We start from the raw sequence: 20,862 nt of genomic DNA, 5'->3' as shown, positions 1-20,862 counted from the left end.
TAAAGGTATTATAATTGCTCAGCCTACAGGCAGCCCAAGTGCTTGACTATGTACAGCATATGCGTAGCATGACCAGAACCCATTGGTTCTGCCATGGGTGAGCAGTAGCAAGCAGACCTACCACCAAACAGAAATCAAATGAGAACTGGTGATCAAGAACTCTTGGGTGCATATGCCACTTCTAATGAGGTTTAGGCACTGATTATTCCCTAGAATATTTAGATGGGGCAAAGTTAAGAATATGGTCACCAGAGGCAGTTTCTGTACTTAATATACATGGACTTTGTGGCACTTTCTCCTCTGAGCAGAGAAAGTCACTTGACTAACACTGTAATTCCTAACAGAAAACTTAAGTTGGGTTCCTTAGATTGGCTGATACGAACATGGGCCATAGTTCCCTGGCAAAATCAATAGGGCTGCTTTCTTCTACGCTTCACCTTTATGTACACCACATAGCATACAATTCAGGTTATCTGCTTCAGAAGGGCAAAGGGCTGAGCCAACTCCACTGGACTTCTTCCTTGCTGCTCTGCTTGGGATACTGCCTGGTAAGATGATGTTTGCTTACTGTGATTCAGCTTCAGGCAAATCCTGAAATTACCTCCTGTGATAAAATATATGCATCTGCCATTGAACATAACTGATCTATGAGACCAATTTGAAAATCTCAGAGTCACTTCAGGTGCAAACATAAATAGCAAATAATGATTTTTTTTTTCACCCAAGGTTTTTTTTTTCTTATTTGTAAATTGTTGATACGGCTTTTGGTAATGATGCATCTATCCTTTTTACTACCCACTTGATGTGTGAGTAAACACAGCACTGACTGAAGCAATAAATAACTCCTAATCTCCTGTTAAGAAACCAGCTAGGCCAATACAAAATGGGTCCAACTACTTCTTCATTCACTCCACAACAGTCAGATTCTATGTCCATTTCCAGCCTGCCTGCCAGAGCACTACGTAGGGGATTATGGCACAGGTTTTTTGGGCAATCTGTGACATGCAAATGCCTGAGCAAATTCCTTTCACAAAAGCACAGAAACAACAACTGCAAAGTAAGTACCTCAGCTCATTAACACAGACAAGGGAGAAATGCAACATGTTTAGATTCCAGGATTTCATCCTGTTAATAACCAGCTCAGAGTTCCTGGAAGAAATTAAGAACTGCTGTCAGTAGCTTTCAAATCCTGTCTTGCGGAGACAGCGATTAAGAAAATACGCCACCCTATTCCATTTAAAACCACAGAGAGGAGACAAGGGCAAAGAGTACAATCCTTTCCCTTCAGGAGAAAGTCAGGTGGGGGAAAGCAAGCCCAGACTTTTTGGAAGCTACAGTAAATTCCAGCCAGCAAAGCAAAGGGCCATGTTTTGCTCGTCACCTTCACTGCTTCAGTTGCTGTCCTGCCTGTCACCTCAGCCTACCTGCTCATCACTTCTCTCTTCCCCAGTGTATTACTGGCACTCATTGGATTGCTGCTTGCATTTCCTTTCACCCCTCTCTTCCACCTTGCTGTGCCAGTCTAGCCCACTGCCCATCACAGCCTATCCCATTAGCAGCCCCGGCACTGACGCCCTTGAGGCTGACACCTCATTTTCTGCCATCTCTTACCAAGTCTCCTGTTTCAGTTCTGCCTGCCCTTGCTGGGCTCATCCCCACCTCATCTCATTTTACTGCTTCATTTGCTGTATTCTTGTCCCATTGTCACCTTTCTCTGTGGTCCCACAGCTTTTTCTTTCTCTTTGTCACCCACCCTCAATACCTCTCTGGTTATCTTTGCTTTCCCGTCTCTTACATGCTCTCTTTCCCACCATGATGAAAAGTCGACCAAGATGAAAGTTGTTATTTTCATTCACTGCCTATTCTGGTCAGCCCAATTTGCTGCGTGCCTCCCCCTTCTTCTCTTCCAGCAGCTGTGTATGCTCTCCAGCCACAATATCTTAGTTTACTGCTCCACTTGCTGCTGCTCTCCAAACACAGAAGGACCTTTTTCAGATCTCCTTGACATGCCACAGTCTACCATTACTTATTATCACCACCTCCCTTAGCTACCTGCTCTCAAACACCTCTCCTCCAGCCTGTTCTTGCCACTGCTTGCTTTATATGCTTGTAAAGATGTCCTTCCTAAGACTTCTCAAGGCTGTGTTTCTGGATTGTGCCCTCAACCTTTCCTTGCTGCCTATCACCATTTGTCTGCATCGCCCCCTCCTGCCCTCATCACCTCATTTCAATACCTGACTTGTGACCACTCTTAACTTTCATGCTGGACCACACCAGTCATCTCTCTTTAGGAGCCTGTTTGCTTCCTCCTGCTGCTGCCACCACTTCACACCTCCTTTGCACCCTTCTGCTCAGTGTGTCTTCTCAAGCCTCTGTCTGCTGCTTAACTTCATCCTCATCTTATTGCTCCATGTGCCTCCTGCTTTCTCTGCATTGCCCAGAAACTGCTTTGGCTGTTTGCTCTTCTTCCCTTCTTTCCCACTTGTTGTCCTGCTTATCCCTTTCCTCTTGCCAGCCTGTGAAATGTGCCCTCTCCCATTGCCACGTAGCCTGCAGCCTGCTCTTGCCACATCACCAGCACTTTCTGCTTATCATTGCTACTGTGTTTGCTGGCAAGCCTCCTCATCCTCCTTACTGGCTGTTCTCAAAACTTCCCTTGCCTGTAGGCTTACAGCTTTAACACAGCTACCCTTCTCCACTTCCAGTAGCTGCCTCCCCTCTCCACCTCCTTAGCTACCTGCCTTCACTGCCTTTCCAGGCAGCAGTATTCAACTCCATGGTGGGTTGACCCCAACCAGCAGCAAAACTCCCACACAGCTGCTTGCTTATTTCTTCTCCCAGGGGGACAGAGGAAAACAGGAAGAGCAAAAGCTAGAAACCTTGTGATAAGGACAGTTTAATGCAGGTAAATGAGTGAAGTTAATACATGATGACAGTTTAATAAGCAAGGGATGGAGGGGGAACCAATGCAAAGTCAATGACTCACCACCTCCCACAGGCAGACTAATGCTCCGGCAATCACTGAGCAATGGCTACCTTGGAAAATACTCCTCCCTCCTTCCCCCCAAGTTTTATTGCTGAGCATAAGGTTCTAAGGTATGGAGTATCTCTTTATCCAGTTTGGGTCAACTGTCCTGGCTGTGTCTCCTTCCAATCTTTTTCCTACCCCACCATCAGGGAGGGAAGAAGCAGGGTAAGAAACAGATAAAACCTTGAAGCTGTGCAAGCACTGCTCAGCAACAGCCAAAACACCAGTGTGTTATTAACACTGGTTTAGTCACAAAACCAAAAGATAGTGCCATACAGCTATGGAGAAAGTTAAATCCATCCCAGCCAGACCCAGCACAATTTCCTGCCAAAACAGCTGTCCTTCAGTGCCCCCCATACTTGTCCTCACTCCTTCCTTTAATCGCCATGCACTCCTCTCACTCCCTTTCAGCACAGCTGTATCTGTTTGCCTTTTTATGCCACTTGCCCTTATACTTCCCCACCTACATAGCTGGTCATCTCCTTCTGTCACAACTCTGTTTTATTGATCCACTTGCATAATGCTTCCATTACCTGATCATACCTCATTTTCTGCCTTATGTTCTACCATGCATACATAGCAGTGGTGGTGGTTGCTGCTGCCCACTCCACCTTGCTCACCATTAGCTCTGTCTAATCATTTCCACTTCTCTGCATGTATTTTCTCTCTCCTGCTGCCTGCTCCCAGTCCAAAAGGACTTTCTGTTGCATCTTGTGGAAACCCATCCTTTCGCTCTCCTTCACACTGTGTGTTCATTATCCTCCCCACCTCTCATGGCTGAGCCAACGTTGCTGTCCTGTTAGCCAGCTGTTCCTTAAGGCCCCTTTGCCACCTCTATTGCACCCTCCTGCATCACATCATTGTCCTTCCAACTTCTCTCTGACTTGCTTCACAGCTTTGTCTTTACCAGATAGTCCTGCCTCGGTCATCACTCTAGCCTGCACTTCCCACAGCTATGTTTATAGCCTGCTCTCTTGCCTTATTGATTGTTAAATATGCCACCAGTCAGAGGCATTTCTCCACACTATTATGCTTGTTTTAAGCTATTCCAGATGCCAAAATAACCATTTGTACCCTGTTGGTATTTTTACTCTTTTGTCCCAATCTTTCCATTCCCTTCTTTCACTTACTCTCAAAGATTAGTTCCTTCTCCCTCCCCTTGCTGTCCCTTGTCCCTCACTCAGCTGCAGACTCCCATTGATCTCTGCTGATGTGCCATCACATATCTGATTCACAACCAACCCCAGCCTCTTTTCACAGCTCTGCTTCCTCTGAGTGCTCATTTACTGCCCCATCACCCAAACACTGCCAAGCCTCTCCGTGTCACTGTTTGTTGTACTATGGTTGCCACTCTTCCCTCCCCTCTCAGACCTGCTAGCCAGCCACCGCAATGCTGCTGTTCTCTTTTGCATGTAGTTGCCTGTCTTGAGCTCCCTGCCATCATACTCCTCCTGTTTACCAACTCCTTTCCAGTTCACAGCTGGTTTCCACTATTGCTTTTTTTTTATTAGTAGTACTTCTGCCAGCCATAGCTGCGTCTCCTCCGCAGCCCACTGCTACTCCATTCATGACCTGCTTTTGCTGTCCCCTTTCCTTTAGTGATCTCTCTGCTGTACTCACCAATGCCCCTCAAACCTCCCACCCCACTGACAAGCTGCTGTCACTCCTCTCCTTATAGCTGGGTTTATTTCCTGCCTATCCCATTTCTCCTCAACAACCCTTTCGTGTTCCTGCACCACAGCCATTACTTGACTCCCTCCTTATCTGCCGTTTTGCCTCCTGCTCTGGCAGTCCAGCTCTTCAAGTCTCCATCACTGCCTGCTTCATTTGCTTCTCCCACCCCTATCCTGCCTCGCCTACTCTTGCCACCTTCTCTCACAGGCTCTTTTCTTTCTTTTAGCTTTACAGCCTCACCAGCACTCCTCAGAGCCCAGCTTACCTCCTGTCTGTATCACCTCCCAGGCTGTGGGGGTTCTCACAGTCCCTTACCATTAGCATTTTGTTTTTATAAGCTCCCTAGCCATGTAACCTTCATGCCTGCTCAGAACATCACCCAACTTCTTTCCATCCTTCCTTGCTGCATCTGCAGTGTCTCCCCTCTCACCCCACTTATCTCCTTCCACCACCTGCCTATGATGATTGATGATTTTCTCAGCTGTTGCATTTACCACTTTTCCATGACATCCCTCCTTTCCTCACTGTCCTCTTTGCTGACAACAACACCTCCTATATATTCCATGTCTGCTCGTTCCCACACAGCTGCTCCTTACCATCCACCTCTCAACTACAGCTCTCCACTGCTGTCCCATTTACTACTAGTGGTTCTCTCATATTCCTCATTTACTGCTTCTTCTCACTGAGGGGAAGTGATCTTTTCGGTACATATTAATCTCCAAGCTTTGATTTTTCCTTTGCTCTTCTTTATCACCTTGTTTCCCACTTTTTCTCATTGCTTTTCTTTTTGACACCATGCTATGCTTGTTCCCATCACTCTCTTCCCCTTTCTGTTGCTCTATTTATCATCTGGCATCACACCTATTTGTGTCTACACATACCTGTTCATAACCTTGGCCTGTTGCAAGGTTGTTCAGCCATTAGCCTTGCTGCCACTTCATGCTTCACCTTCTCACCCCACTTGCTAATCCTTCCCCAAGATACTCATCATCTTGTGCACCTCCTCTTCCTCCTGCTCTTCAACCTTGTCCCTTCACTACACTTATTCTGCACCTCCAAAGGAAAATTGCAGCCAAGCCACAATCTGCTCACAGACAGTTGTATCACCATCCCCTCCCTCACTGCCCATATTCATTGTGACCTGGTACTGCTGCCTTCCTAGCATTGCTATCTCTGTCTGTGGCAGCATCCCTACCCTGCCGCCCATTGAAGTCCTACGTGCATAAAGCACAATTCTGAAAGCACCCATACAATTTATTTTCTCCAATTCCTTATTTGTAACAAGGCTCTTTGGCTCTCAGTGGCTCAGGTTTCACTGCCAGGCAATGAAAAACCAGCTACAAAATACCCTGCGGCTGGATTTTCAAAGTTATTCAAGCATGCATGAAATGGCCTCAGGGGCCCAGCTCAATTTTCAATCACCTGTGGGCCACCTAAGTTGGCTTTTTGTAATTTCTCTAGGCTGGTCTTGTTAAAGGCCTAAATACGTGTGAAAATTTGGCCACAGATTACATTTGAGACTGAAGGAAAAGAGGAGAATATTCTGGGTTTCTAAACAACATGAATGCTTTTGAAAAATGCACCACTGGGTTCTTAACCCTAAAATAACTAATTATTGGACTAATATGTTGATTATAGCAGAGGAGAAACAGGACATTTAAGAGCTAAGAGTTATTAGTGAAGGTGTGAGTTTTCCTAAAGCATTCGGGTCATTGCTCTCTCCCACACACACTGCTGAAATGGGCTAAGCTCAAAAGTTATGTTGCACAAAAGATAACCAGGGGGTAGATTACAGCGTTACATTAAAAACCTATGGTACCTGGAAGGATCTATTATTTATTTATGTGTCTACAGGAAAAGGAAAACTAAAAATGAGAGGCCAAGCCAGAGTGAACAAGAATTATTTGAATGAGCTACACAGCTACAATATAACACTGCAAGATTTTTCATCCACAAAAGAACAGTCTTTGTATTAAGTATGCCTACTTGTAGCGTTTTTCCTGTAAAAGCTTAATATCCATTTTTCCATGTGATGTTTTCCTCCAGGGGACAAAAAGAGGGACCAAGCAAATTGTAAACATCCAAGCAGTTGGATAAGAAATACATTATTTTGGCTGTAGGAATAAGTGGAGGGAGGTTGAGGACAGGCCAGGGCATTATCAATTAAACATATACCACCTTCCTGGTACCAATCTTAGGACTGAGTAAGGCTTTCCTTGAGAAATAATCCAGGTTTACAACATGCCCTTCAGATTGAAAGGCTCAGAGAAATATTAATGAGACAAAGTCTGCAGAGCTACAAGAAGTTCTTGTTCAATAGTACTGAACTATAGCTGCTTTATTAATGCTCTCTGTGGTGGGTTGACCTTAGTTGGATGCCAGGTGCCCACCAAGCTGGCATATCACTCCTTTCCTCAGCAGGATAGGGGCCAGGGCAAGGGGGAAGAGATGCAGAGAAAATGAGATGGAAAACAAACCTTGTGTCAAGATAAAGAAGTAAAGATAGTTTAATAAGGCAAAACCAAAGACTGTAAGGAAGCAAGGTGTCGTGGTTTAAACCCAGTCAGGCAACTCGTTCACTCACTCCCCCCCCTTCTTTCCCTCCCCCCGCTCCCAGGGGGACGGAGAGGAGAATCGAAAAGAATGCAACTCCCATGGGTTGAGATAAGAACAGTTTAGTAACTAAGGTATAACACAAATCACTACTGCTACCACCAATGATAATAATGATAAAGGAAATAACAAGGGAAGAGAATACAACACCTCAGCACCAGTGGGCTGATAACTCACCCCTCCAGCCCAACCAAGCACTGACCGATACCTCCTCCAACCCTGCAGTCTCCCAGCCCTTCCGGCTAACTCTAAGTTACATCCTGGGCATGACGTGCTGTGGTATGGAATACCTCTTTGGTCAGTTTGGGTCAGGTGTCCTGTCTCTGCTTCCTCCCGGCTTCCCCTCCTCCCTGGCAGAGCATGAGGCTCACAAAGCCCTTGGCCAGACCAAAACATCAGGCCGAAAGTCAAAAACACAGCACTGCACCAGCTACCAAGGAGGAGAAAAATGACTGCTACTGCTGAACCCAGGACACAGGGAAAACAAAAGATTTATTGTCTACTTTCTATCAGCAAGCAACATGGAATACAGTATGGAATATTGGTCAGTTTGGGTCAGCTGTTCTGCCCCTGTCCCCTCCCAAGATCTTGCCCACCCCCAGCCTATAGGGGAACATTGGAGAGAGAGCCTTGACGCTGTGCAAGCACTGTTCAGCAGTACCCAAAACAGTGGTGTGTTATTAACACCTTTCTGTCGACCAATGCAAAGTAGAGCACATGAGGGCTACTATGGGGAAAATGCACTCCATCTCAGCCAGACCCAATACATCCTCTTGCTGGGACCACACTATAAAAGAACACTGATATTTAAAAAAGAAAAAGCTCTAGTCTCTTTCTCAGCCATATGGTACATAACAACAGTGATGTGATCTTACACAGATATGAACAGACCCAAATAATTCTCATCTGTCTGTATTTATTAAAGTCCATCTGGCGGGCTTAGCTTGGATTCCTCTATAGCAAATAGTATAATTCAAGGATGAATGGTTTGGGACTCTACTTAATAGACAGAGCTGGATTGCCCTTTGGATGTTCTGCCGTTCTCCAAAAGACAGTACTTGTACTTCTACTTCTCACCTTTATTGGCAATATTCACATAAGGAAGACTTAATAATAGAAGGCAAAAGAATCTGAGAGGGCAAACTCTTATAGTAAGCAGTGATCCAAAAGCAATTGCAGCTCTTCTTCCAGCTAATTCTACTTAGGGACTGCCATTTCCTCAGTCTCTCCTGGCTGCTAAGCTATTACAGAAATATAATGATGTGCAAATGAGGAGGAAAAGTGCAAAAAAGGAGAATAAAAAGAGAGGACACACACCTGCATTAGCAGAATCTTGCTTTGACTATTAACACATCACTCGTAGCTCTGTCAAATTCCAATGCAGGGGTCTCCTCTCTTCATGGTACCTGAAACAGCCCCAGATTAATTAATCGTCTCTCTCCCCCTGGATGAGTGAAAGAATTAAGCATACTTTTTTAACAAGCTCAATTTTACTGGGTTATGCAGCTTTTTTTTTTTCTAGTACTATCTTCAGCAGAAAGTCTGCATCTAAATAAACCTCCACAGTTTGAACCTAAAATGGAAAATGCTGCTCTTTGTATTGATAGTTTCTCCCAATTTAAATATGCTATAATTGACATAAATAGGAATAATTTACAGAGATAGCTGTAAATGAGTTGTCACTTTGCAGACACTATTGGTGCACAGCCTTTGAACACAGCCTAATAATAAGCAGAGCTCCAGAAGTACGCACAAAACTGAAAACAGATCAACCATACCATAAACATGATAGGTCATTGCCCCAGGTGGCTGATCCTTGGAAGGCTCGTGAAGGTGCAACAAGTGATCGGAATTACTCAGCCACTGAATTATTGTGCAGCTTCAAAAACACAACGTACATTAGTGCAGTTTATGTGGTGTTTTAAAGGCTTTTGATACCGATAGAGCGCAATGGGCATATCTCCTCAGCAAGAAGCTGGCAGTTCTGAAAACCAAAATGCTCTCAGGCTAATTAAGAAAGATGATCTATTTTCCTGAGCTTTTCCACTCCATAGAAGCTCTGTGCTGAGTTTATTTTCTGTGCAATATTAGCACTATTTGATTTTTCCCATTCAATCTTTACCAGCAGAAATAATTTTAAGAAATACCAGAAATCCTGTATTAAAAAAAAAAAACCTCCAATCGCTGTTTCTCCCTTCTGGGATTAAGTTTTTAGGACTTGCAGTTATTATTTTATTTTATGAAGTAAGAATAAAACCAACCTGATGCTTATCCAGCCATCTGGCATAAAAAAAATAAACTGTAGTTATAAAGGTCATAGAGACTCTGGGGCTTGAGCAGAGAACATTCAGAATATCAAATATGTAAAAATCCAGAAGAACTTATGCAGCGCAAAATTCTTTCAAGCTGTGCACCAAGATGTAAGATTTTATCAACTACAAATGGGATAAGCTACTCCCCTACACCACCATTATACTGCTGGATTTAATCTGGCTATCGTAGTTTAAAGTATTTTTCTCAAAGTAACAGTACAGACAGAATTTAAGACCAAAACTTGAAGCATTTCTCTTAGATCTGTAAATGTAAGGAAACTTTTTGTCCACCCTCATATACGTATTAACATATTATTAATGATCATATTTACTATTATGGCCAACAGATTACCTCAGCCATTGAGGCATTGTGCAAAATACATCAGTATCTTTCGAAGGCAGGAAGTACTCCAACATCTAACATCAATATAGGAATGCTGAAACAATGCTGAAACAAGTGATTTCAGACAGTGGTGAACCAGACCTGAAACATTCCTAAATACAATTTAGTGATATCACATATATATTGAATAGGCATAACATTTTGTGTGGATGCATTTCTGTGAAATACAATCTGAACTCCGCTTGCCTTTAGAATCATCTGCCCTCTAATGTATGAAAGGCATTTTCAGGTTCTTTAATGTCCTTTAGGAAAAGATAAATCCCCAATTCTGCTTTTACTCCACGCCATGCACTACAAAGTGGGCACTTATTATTGGTCAAATTCAACCATATGAAAGAGATCCAAGTCCTACACCCCATTTAACATCAGTTTCGAGTGGTCTTGAACAGGAACACTTGTGCTGATCCTCTCCTGTGCAGACCTCTCTTTATGGGGTTGGAAAAAAGCCAACTGTCACTTGATGAAAGTCAGTAATTCTGAGGCAATTATGGTATTCCCCCATAATTCATAACTCTCAGTAATGTAGCATTATGCCAGCACCTGTAATGAATGCTCAGAGGAACGCAGAGCTACTTCAGCCACTTCAGCCAATGAGTTAGGCTTTGTTCAGAGCTCTGCTCAGATGCCTCTATACTAACACCGGTAGTATGGGGAATAAGGAAGAGGAACTGGAAATATGTGCACATCCACTGTGATATATCATTGGCATCACAGAAACATGGTGGGATGGCTCTTGTGACTGGAGTGTTGGAATGGAAGGTTATAAGCTTTTTAGGAAAGACAGTCTGGGCAGATGGGGAGGGGTGTAGCTATTTATGTCAATGATAGGCTGTAGAGTATGGAACTCTGTCTGGGGACAGCTGATGGGCCAACAGAGAGCTTATGGTTCTAGGTTAAGGGAAGAACTGTGATGTGGGACATTACTGTGGGGATCTGTTACAGGCCACCCAATCAGGAGGACTCGGTGGATGAAGCTCTCTATAGGCAGATATGAGCAGCCTCACACTCGCAGGCCCTTGTCCTCATAGAGGACTTCAGCCACCCCAATATCTGTTGGAGGACTGTACAGCCTGGCACAAGCAACCCAGGAGACTCCTTGGTTGTGTGGAAGACAACTTCTTCTTGCAAGTAAGAGAGGAACTGACAAGGGGAGGTGCCATGCTTGACCTCGTGCTCACCAACAGGGAAGGGCTGCAAGCTCTGGGGGAGAAGCTCCTTTACAGGAGCTGCATCAGTGACCTCTGCACAGGACCAGCATGAGGGTTGACATTTATGCTGCCCTTTATACACAAATGGAAATATTAGAGTTTTGAAGACATCTGAAAAAAGACACAGGTTTGTGCTTCATTCTCTATTACTGATACAGGCTGCGGTCAGGAAAATTGGAGATTATACACAAAGTAAGAAGACCTGTATGGAATATGATGTCATGTCACCTACCAACAGTTCCTTTGCTTTCAGCTAAGACTGCTAACATCAACTAAGTTTTAAAGTGAAGGACACCACTAGGATAATCTACTCTGATCTGTTGAGTCACAGACTGTAGACACTTGTCCAGTAATTCTTACACCAAGCCCACAACATTTCCTTGTACTAAGGTATACTTAATATTTCAAATATTGCCTCTAAAGCCACAGAAAATGACCCAGAAGAACAGGAAGCTAAACAACATTTACTTTGCCATTTTTCTGCCTTTTATCATTATTATATCTCACCTTTTTTGAAATGGGAAATAGAGTTAGAAGGTAGATTAAGCGATTTTTCTGAAGGTCACGGTATTTATGAATAAACCACAAAATGAGACGATGTTTTCCACAATCTGTCTTGACACACAATGCTATTTCTTGGAATAAATACAAGGCAGATTGTCTTCTGTGTTTTAAGATCAAGCAGCATTCCTATCATTCAAAATAGCTCAAAACAGTAACAACAGCCACTCAACATAGTCAAAGTCCTTTATGAGTCACAAACGACAAAACAAGTACCTTCGTGAGCAGCATGGGCAGACTCCATTCATCATAGATAACAGGTTATCTGAATATTCCACCCTTACTATACAGGCTGGCTCATTTTTAGTAGCAGACCGCACATTAATCTTCATTCCTTCAGGCAGTGTATATTTTAATAACTCTTAAAGGGAAATCTGACAATAGGAGTCCCTGCTATGCACACATCTACATCCACATACAACAACTGATTAGACATTAGAAACTTCATTCTGATAATTGAATGAACTTCTTCAGTTTTCAGCTGAAGCTTTTTTGCATGATTTCTGATTGACAACCCTTTCATGAACCTCAAACTCTGTTGTGAGATAGGGATTTCAATATACATATTACAATTACATATTAATATATATCTGTACAATAGGTAAATAATGCTTCATTTTTGCAGTGCTGTAACACTACAAGATTACAGTAATAGAATAAGAATGTCATAAAAATTACAATAATGCAAGTAAATAAGATTTAGCGTGGAATCAGGGCTTTCAACATTCACCCACTCCAAATATGCATTTTTCTTTCAACAAAACAGTGTGTTGAGGTGGCAAACAGCACCAGTGATGGTTTTCATCCATCTTGAAAGCTCTATCTATACATTTGAAAATAAACCGACTGATCAGGCACTCTGTCACTTGCACAGGCTTTTCAAAGGCCTTCCTGCTTCTAGAATTTTAGCAAACTTCCTAAAAGTTTTATTAAGCCTTAAATATTTCCAGCCTCCGTTTGAGACTCCCTCCTCAGATACAATTGCATCTTTTGATATAAATGGCAGTTTCACATTTGAAAATATGATCGTATTCACTCTGTATTGTGAGGTGACATGACACAATGGGTACTGAAATCCTAAAGGACGGATTTCATAGATCTAGGATCTCTTATCACATCCCTTTTCAGTTCTTATTTGACAAATGGCTTGCAGATGAGCTCTCCTGAGGAGATAAACCAGAATCTTTTTATCAGTTCCACTGCCCTTTATAAAGGTTCTTTTGGCTAATTTTCTTTATTATGTGCCTTTTTTCCTCTCAACAGTTTATTAAGCTTTAGCTTTACATTAAAAAGCATTCAGTAATACTTTGTATTTCAGGTAGTCTGAAGAGCTTCCATTCCCCCCATCCCCCCTCAGTTTTTTAAGAGAAGTAATTATTTCAAAATATTTTGCATATAACTTCCTAGGTACATCAAGCAACATCTTCCAAATTATCTCATTGGCTACATTTTTAGTGACGATTTTCATCTTTCTAATGAGGGAAATGCATCACATGCTTTCTCACAGTCTCCAAGACACCTCAGGGAAGGCCATGAACTGCTGCTGTTAGTGTTAACCTCAAACACCTTTCAGGGTTTTATTTTTCATTGAATGGTTTGGGGTGGAAGGGACCCTAAAGCTCACCCAGATCGAACCCCGTGCCAAGGGCAGGGACACCTTCCACTAGAGCAGGTTGCTCCAAGCCCCATCCAACCTGGCCTTAAACACTGCCAGGGATGGGGCAGCCACAGCTTCTCTGGGCACCCTGTGCCAACGCCTCAGCACCGTCACAGGGAAGAACTTCTGCCTAATGTTTAATCTAAATCTCCCCTCTGTCAGGTTAAAGCCACTCCCCCCTTGTCCTGTCTCTACAGGCCCTTGTCCAAAGCCCCACTGCTGGTTTCCTGTAGCCCTTGTAGACTCTGGGGCTGCTCTAAGGTCTTCCCAGAACCTTCTCTTCTCCAGGCTGAACCAGCCCAGCTCACTCAGCCTGGCTCCAGAGCTGAGCTGCTCCAGCCCTCGCAGCATCTTTTGACACATTTCCTGCTTCTACATAATGCACCATTTCTCACATATCTGCTTATCATACTGGGTGTGGGAATCTGTATTAGTGCTTCTGCTCTATATGTTAAGTGAGTACAGGCTGCCAGGTGCTGAAGGGGGTACAGGCTGCAGGGGTCTCTGTGAGGGAGACAGGGACCACCCCATGGCCAGTTCCTGCCTGCTCCAACAGCCTCACAGCTGAGGCCAGAAGATGGGACGGGGGAGGAAAGGTGTTGTTTTAATGCTTGTCTATTTCTCAATTTTAATTTCAAATGGCAATAAAATGAAGTTTGCCCAAGTCAAGTCTCTTTTGCGCATCACAGTAACTGAGGTCCTGCCCTTTATCTCAATCCATGAGCCGTTTTTCTCCCCTACCCCACTGAGGAGAGTGAACAATTGGGTGGGCATTTGCTACTCCCCCACAACATGCTATTGAATATTTCTCTCCACAGAGTGTGACTTTCTTTGTCAGAGGTTGCAGCAGCAGACCTAGGGGAGATGCTTAAAGGTGGCTCTAATGCACAGCATGTGTTTGAGAAATTGATTTTCATGTGGTACAAAGTTTATTCCCAACATGGGAGCTGACAGAGCCCCAGGGCCATGAGCATGTTGTTCTGCTGTAGTGAAACCCCATGGGATACCTATTTTTCTAGAGAAGCTGGTTTTAACCACCACAAAACAATCCCTTTGCCCTCCCCTTTCTCAGCCCCCAACAGGATGCAGGCTTGGCAGCTCTATATTTAGCATGCGGTTCTGGGGAGATACCTAAAACCCTGCTTCACCACCACCACCACCACCCCCCCAGACATACTTGCTACAGGCAGTAGAAGATCACTAATAAAACACTGCCCATTCCCCTTTGAAGACAGCAATTCTTTTACCCTGCAGTAGAGAGATACATATATCGCTCTGCTTTAAGAGAAAAAAAAAGTCTCACACATACTCATTTTGATTGGTATGTAGAGACAGACAGATAACAAGGCTGGTCATTTCTGTTTCTTCTTAAGAAAGGCAGCTGCCTCCAGTTCTTAGCTCAGTTAAAGAAAGCCAGACATCTTGTGCTTAGCAGTAAAGTTTGGAAGCAGTTTTGTAAGCTGAATAATTAAACAGAGTTGGTGAGGCTGAAGGAAGTTAGGTTGGCGTAGTCTGAGAAAACGTGAGCAGCATCCTTTCAAAAGCCTACATAAATATTACAGAATTGGAGACAAAACTCTGTTTATCCCTAAAGGGAAACAGAGAAAATTCATACCTCCATCCAAACAGAGTTCTTCACTCTTTCCACAGAATTTTATTCCATTACTGTTGACTGTATATGCAAAACATGGGGGGGGCAGGGGGAAGACAAGACAGGAACTAATTAAAATAAATAGAACTATTTGAGCAAGAACCAAAAAACAAACACCCAAAGGGGTACCTGAACTGCCTATTAAGGAACAGCTATTCATAATGTCACTGTCTTTACAGGTTCTACCATATGGCCTTTATAAAACATTCAAACAAACCAAATCAGAAGAAAATATTTTCTGTACCACATATCCAAGGAATTCCCAGGTTTTTTTCCCCACTTCCCAATAAATGGACATGTAATGACTTTTAATATTACTCTTAGAATATGCAACTTACATGATTTTAGCTAGGATAGGGAAATTATTCCCACTGCCCTCTTACAGTATCAAATTATGGGCACTGCATAATTCTACATTTAAATGTAATTTTCTTGATTACCTTCCTTCATCATTCAGTGCCTATCTATAATTTAAAGAAATAAAAAAAGGGGGGCTGGGAATATGAAAAGTCTTAAGCTTTTAGGTGTTCTTTTTCTGACTCTGGCTGCTCTACATAAGAACAATCTGTTGGACAGATACAGTAGTTGTTTTCCACCACGGTTATTATCTATGCAGTCCAAAAATTACATTGCTTGATGAGAACTTCAGTTTGTGGTTTCTTCTTCTTTTTGTTTTTGTAAGTGAAAGTCTTACAGGACTCCAAAGAACAGGCAGATTTTGTTCAAACCAACTTAATCCGGAGAACATGAAGCATTCTTTTCCAAGGGGCACCAGAAAACTTCAGGATCATAATTGTTGTGGCTCCAGTTAAAGAGAGCTCATTGAATCATGGCTTAGAGACCAGATAATGGGTGAGTGTAAATGTCTGAACTTTACAGATTTAGTCTGCTCAGTGTGGAAAATCCAGCTTCTGAACCCCTTGCACTTTTTTTCCTGTTGGGGTTTTGGTTTAACCCCAGCTGGCAGCTCAGCCCCACACAGCCATTCACTCATTCCCCTCACAGTGGGATGGGAGAGAATGAGAAGAGCAAAAGTGACAAAACTCATGGGTCAAGATAAAGACAGCTTAAAGATAAAGCAAAAGCCATGCACACAAGCAAAGCAAAACAAGGAATTCAGTCACTGCTTCCCATGGTCAGACAGGTGGTCAGCCATCTCTAAGAGAGTAGGGCTCCGTCATAAATAACAGTTACTTGGGAAGACAAAACACCATCACTTGAACATCCCCCATTCCTTCTTCCCCAGCTCTATATGCTGAGCATGACGCCCCATGGTCTGGGATATCCCCTGGGTTCAGCTGTGTCCCCTCCCAACTCCTTGTGCACCCACAGCCCACTCATCAGTTGGGTGGTGTGAGAAGCAGAAAAGACCTTGACTGTGTGCAAGCACTGCTCAGCAATAGCAAAAACATCCCTGGGTCATCAGCATTGTTTCCAGCACAAACCCAAACCACAACCCATACCGGGTACTAGGATGAAAATTAACTATACCCCAGCCAAAACAAGGACATCTCCCCAGAATACAGTAGATTCATTATTAATCTGAAAGAGCTCCTGGACAGTTTCTTTACCAGTTTTGGCATCTTGATCAAGAATTTAGATAAAATATACCATGGGACCTCATTACCAAACCAGTACTTTCAGGGCTTTTTATATACTATCAAAGATTTATAATTTAAAAATGTTTTTCAGCAAAGAAAGCTGCTCTATTCAAAACAGGCTCTTAGACTGCTAGTTCCACTGAGCTTAAATTACATTTGTTCATATGGTCTCTCATAACAGACTTACAATCGGTGATCTCAACTCAGGCCAATTACCCCTGCAAGCAACCTTGCACCACTCTGAGTAGCTGGGTCAAAATCTGGCTTTGCTTTTGTGAGCACTCCTGGATTATGAATGTCAAGTACACGTAAGGAGTTAAAAACTAATCCAGGAAAAGCATTCAGGTGCATGAACACACTGTTCAGCTGCATCTTCTTTGCCAAATTAAGGTCATACTTTCTGGTCTTGATGAGCACTGAATATCCTTTTGCAGGGCCTGATCATTAAGTATTAGACTTTCCTAAAGAGATGTCTGAAATGCCAGCTGCACTGGGAGACAATTACATTGTCATTCCTAGCAGTGGGCAGTGCAAGGCAATGTGGTGGAAATAAGGGAAGAGCTAGCCTTGTTTTGCACATGCTTTAACCTCACAGGTAGTTAATCAGGTAGTTATCCAGGTACTACATCCCCCTGCCTTTGAATAAAAACTATGATAAGTATTATTTCCCTTAGCAGTAATGCACAGACAGAACTTACTTAGTGCAAAAAGCTTCTTTCAGGAGACCCTCAAGCTAGCACTCCATTCGGTAACACTACAAATGTGAGATATGAAGCAAAGTAAACTCCATGCATAAACTGTCTTATCAGCAGGTTACATTAATGGTAGAAAGAATTTTATACTGTATGAAAATAAAGAACAATCATTGAATCTACCCATAAATATTCCAGTTACAGTCCTCATTTATGCTCATCCTCTTCTATTCCAGCAGTGAAAAGTCATCTTACAGCAAGCAGTTCCTGATCACTAGCTTGCTTTCTGGCAAGTAGTTTGTAGTTACCAAAAAATCTCATAAGACCACTCACACAGTATAGAAGCTGTGGGTCAGCAATAAATTCCAGAAGTTAATCTGGCCTCAGCAACCATCTTTGCATGACACAGGAGAGAAGAGCCCAAATCAGTAGGGAGAATTTGCAGAAGAGCTTGGCAAGTACAATTCCATTTAACAAAAAACAATGAAGAAACCCAGTATTCCATGAGCCTTCAAATATATCCAAACAGCATTTGTAATTAGCCTACAGTCACACCTCCTCTGACATCCGGACTCATTAGGACTTCATCAGGACATGCTTCTGCCTTAGCCAGATTTCAGCAGAATATAACACATACATACATTGTCCCTGCAACACAGAAGTCAAGTCCTGGGTTACATGTGACATGTACATATGTGTGAAACATAGGCAGTGTTTATTAAAGAAACAGCCTAAGAAGCTTTATGGATATGCAAAAAATACAGGCAAGGATTAATATAATTCAATTCTCCAATATTTGGACGAAGAAATCAATTGCTGGAGCCTCAAAGCCATCCTGGATTTTTACTTAGAGTCAAACTGTTGCTGTTAGCAAAGGTCAAAACAGAAAGCTGACGTGGCTGCAAAAATGTGTTCACTCTGTGCCCTGAATTGTTCACTCTCTGCTGTGACTTTCAGATTCTTACCTCCCTATTTTTCCCCATAACAGGAAGCTCATTTAGTTGTTTCTAAGCAAACCCAGGTTCTCAGCAAGCTGGTATTTTAACAACGATATTCCATGTCACGACACTCACAGTTTATACGCAAGAGTTGGCAACTCTGCAAACTGAGGAACTGAATGGAGCTGTGCTTATGCATGTGCATATTAACAGTTGGGCTGTGGTTTTCTCCTGTTGCCACAGTTTTCAAGCATTGTGCTGTAGAGGAAAGGTTATAGTTCTCTGCATTCACACTTGCATTAGAATTCAGATAGGCTGTAGGTTGCACTTGATTTGCTTGAAAAACACCAGAAATATCACATTTCTGGTCTTCTTGTCAAGAATTCTGTGCTCATGCCAAAAGCAGATCTTTCTAAGGTTACTGTTTAGAGCTGTAACATCAACAGATGTCAGAGGAATGTTCAGTATCCTTACATTCATCTTATTTTCCTAAGAAAAAAAATGGGTTCTGACTGACTTCTCAGCACAATAATTTTACTTCACAATAGTTTACTGTTGTCTATGTGTAAAATTGTATGAGTTTATATCCAACAATAAAATACATGTAACCATTTCAAGATCAAGAGGTTAAGCTGTCCCTTACTGTGGATTTATCATCGCTGGTTTTATGTCTTGTCACAGATTGCTGAACTGACAGTTGTCAGAAGCCTTTAAACTCTTTGAATTCCTATACTGACACCATATTCCCCAAGTGAAAATCTTATATCCAATCGTGGCACAAACTCCAAGAAGGAAAAACATTTATTATTTACAGTAAACGTGATTATTATGAGTCACGATGTAGAACGCATTAATCCTACTGCCTCCCGGATGGCATGGCTATCCCACATAATACTGCATCTGTCATCGTTTTCTGTAAAAGAGATGGGTTTTTATAAGGCAGCTTAAGGCCTTTCTGAACCTTCACTGCCAAGTTTAACTTAAAAAAAATAAACTATTTCTCACCCATCTCCTCAAGGAGTTTATGCTTCTCCTGGACTTCCAATGATTGTGTCATTTAAAATGAAAAATGAGCTGAGGCCCAGCACAGCTTTTTTGCCAAGAAAAATAACCAAACAGGCTCCAGCCTTCCAGTTTGTGACAAGAACAGCATAAGGATATCAAGGAGTAAATTTTTAAAGGACTAGATCTTGAAACAAATCAACAGGACTTCTCATCTGAGCTAGATGAGAATGTGCCACCTCAGTCCTTGAATACAACTCCATCCAATTAATATGGGGACCATGAAATTTAATCCTCTTCAATATGTTCTCAAACCCACGTTTTACAGGTAATTAGGTTTCTTATGAGTTGCTGCTCCTGCTTTGTAAGAAGGAACCTAACTAGGGAAATATAACAAGATAGGGCAATGACAATGTCATGTGGCTAGAGGAAGCTGGCTGACACATGGCAGACTGTATTGTTATGAAGGACACAAGTAAAAGAGGAGAATGATAGAGCAGTCATATACCATTCCCCTGAACTACTTACTGCTGCAGAAGGCCTGCAGGCTTCCTTTTCTGGGTGGTTGCTCAGCATCCTAGGAACATGTATGTCTAATTTCCCAAGGCAAAACATGTTACCCAGAGAGGCTACAGATGTCCCATCCCTGGAAACAGTCGAGGTCAGGTTGGATGGGGCTCTGCACAACATTGTAGAGTTGAAGATGTCCCTACTTGTTGCAGGGAGGTTGAACTAGGTGACCTTTAAAGGTTCCTTCCAGCCCAAACCATTCTATGATTCTATGAAGTAAAAGCAATTGAACATATGTTTGATTTGAAGAACTTTTACATTTTCCACAAACACAGAAGAAAACAATATTTAGGTTACATCAATGCCAGGCAGCAACATTCACAATATTAAGGATGTAATCTCAAGTGGAAGAATATAAAGGCTTTTCACAAGAGTGCTGCAGCACTGTTAACAACTATAGGTATATTTGTCAAACAACAACAGAATTTTATCTAAGTACATGCTAGAGCTTTTCATGGCTCTCCTTACTAGACTGGTAAAGAAAACTGTAATACAGTGGAGTGGAGAACAGCTTTCATCTAAATAACAACTGAAAATCTTAAAAAAAGATTAAAAATCCTTTTAGCACAATTTCCCTGAAAAATGGGCCTTTCCACTTCGGCCATTTCTACACAAGCATCTCTAAATAAGACTTATCTGAAGAGAAATTGCTTTAGCAAGGACAAAATTGGGATAGCAAATTTTTAGTTCGATATGTAAGCATCAAAACAGTTTGCTTTCCAGAACTGTTCCCCTATTTCATCTGGAGACAAAAAAGAATGCAGCCTTATTTTATAAAGCTGTAAACTTTATAGTGGTGATAATTTTTCCTAGGACAACTCCAAATAATGATCTAGATTAGCTAAGCTAAAATTTTATGATTGCCTCCTGAAATAAACCTGACTATCAAGCTGTAGTAGCTTGAATTTATAAGTGTTCTTTGTTCCATTTACTTTACAGTATCAATTGACTG

General features: G+C 42.4%; 1 long non-coding RNA gene across 1 annotated transcript in view; it reads right to left on the bottom strand.

Moving 5' to 3' along the window:
• Window positions 1-20,862, bottom strand: part of LOC134167122 (uncharacterized) — a 62,857-nt gene that overhangs the window by 4,686 nt on the left and 37,309 nt on the right. Inside the window, exon 2 of the long non-coding RNA XR_009966091.1 lies at window positions 8,633-8,721. This is a non-coding gene — a long non-coding RNA (uncharacterized LOC134167122). The remainder of the gene's footprint in view (window positions 1-8,632; window positions 8,722-20,862) is intronic.

This window comes from Pezoporus occidentalis, unplaced genomic scaffold (assembly GCF_034315485.1).
Source record: "Pezoporus occidentalis ecotype Australia unplaced genomic scaffold, CSIRO_AGI_Poc_V1 ctg28, whole genome shotgun sequence".
Lineage (NCBI taxonomy): Eukaryota > Metazoa > Chordata > Aves > Psittaciformes > Psittacidae > Pezoporus > Pezoporus occidentalis.
This window is presented reverse-complemented; position numbering and strand designations above follow the sequence as displayed.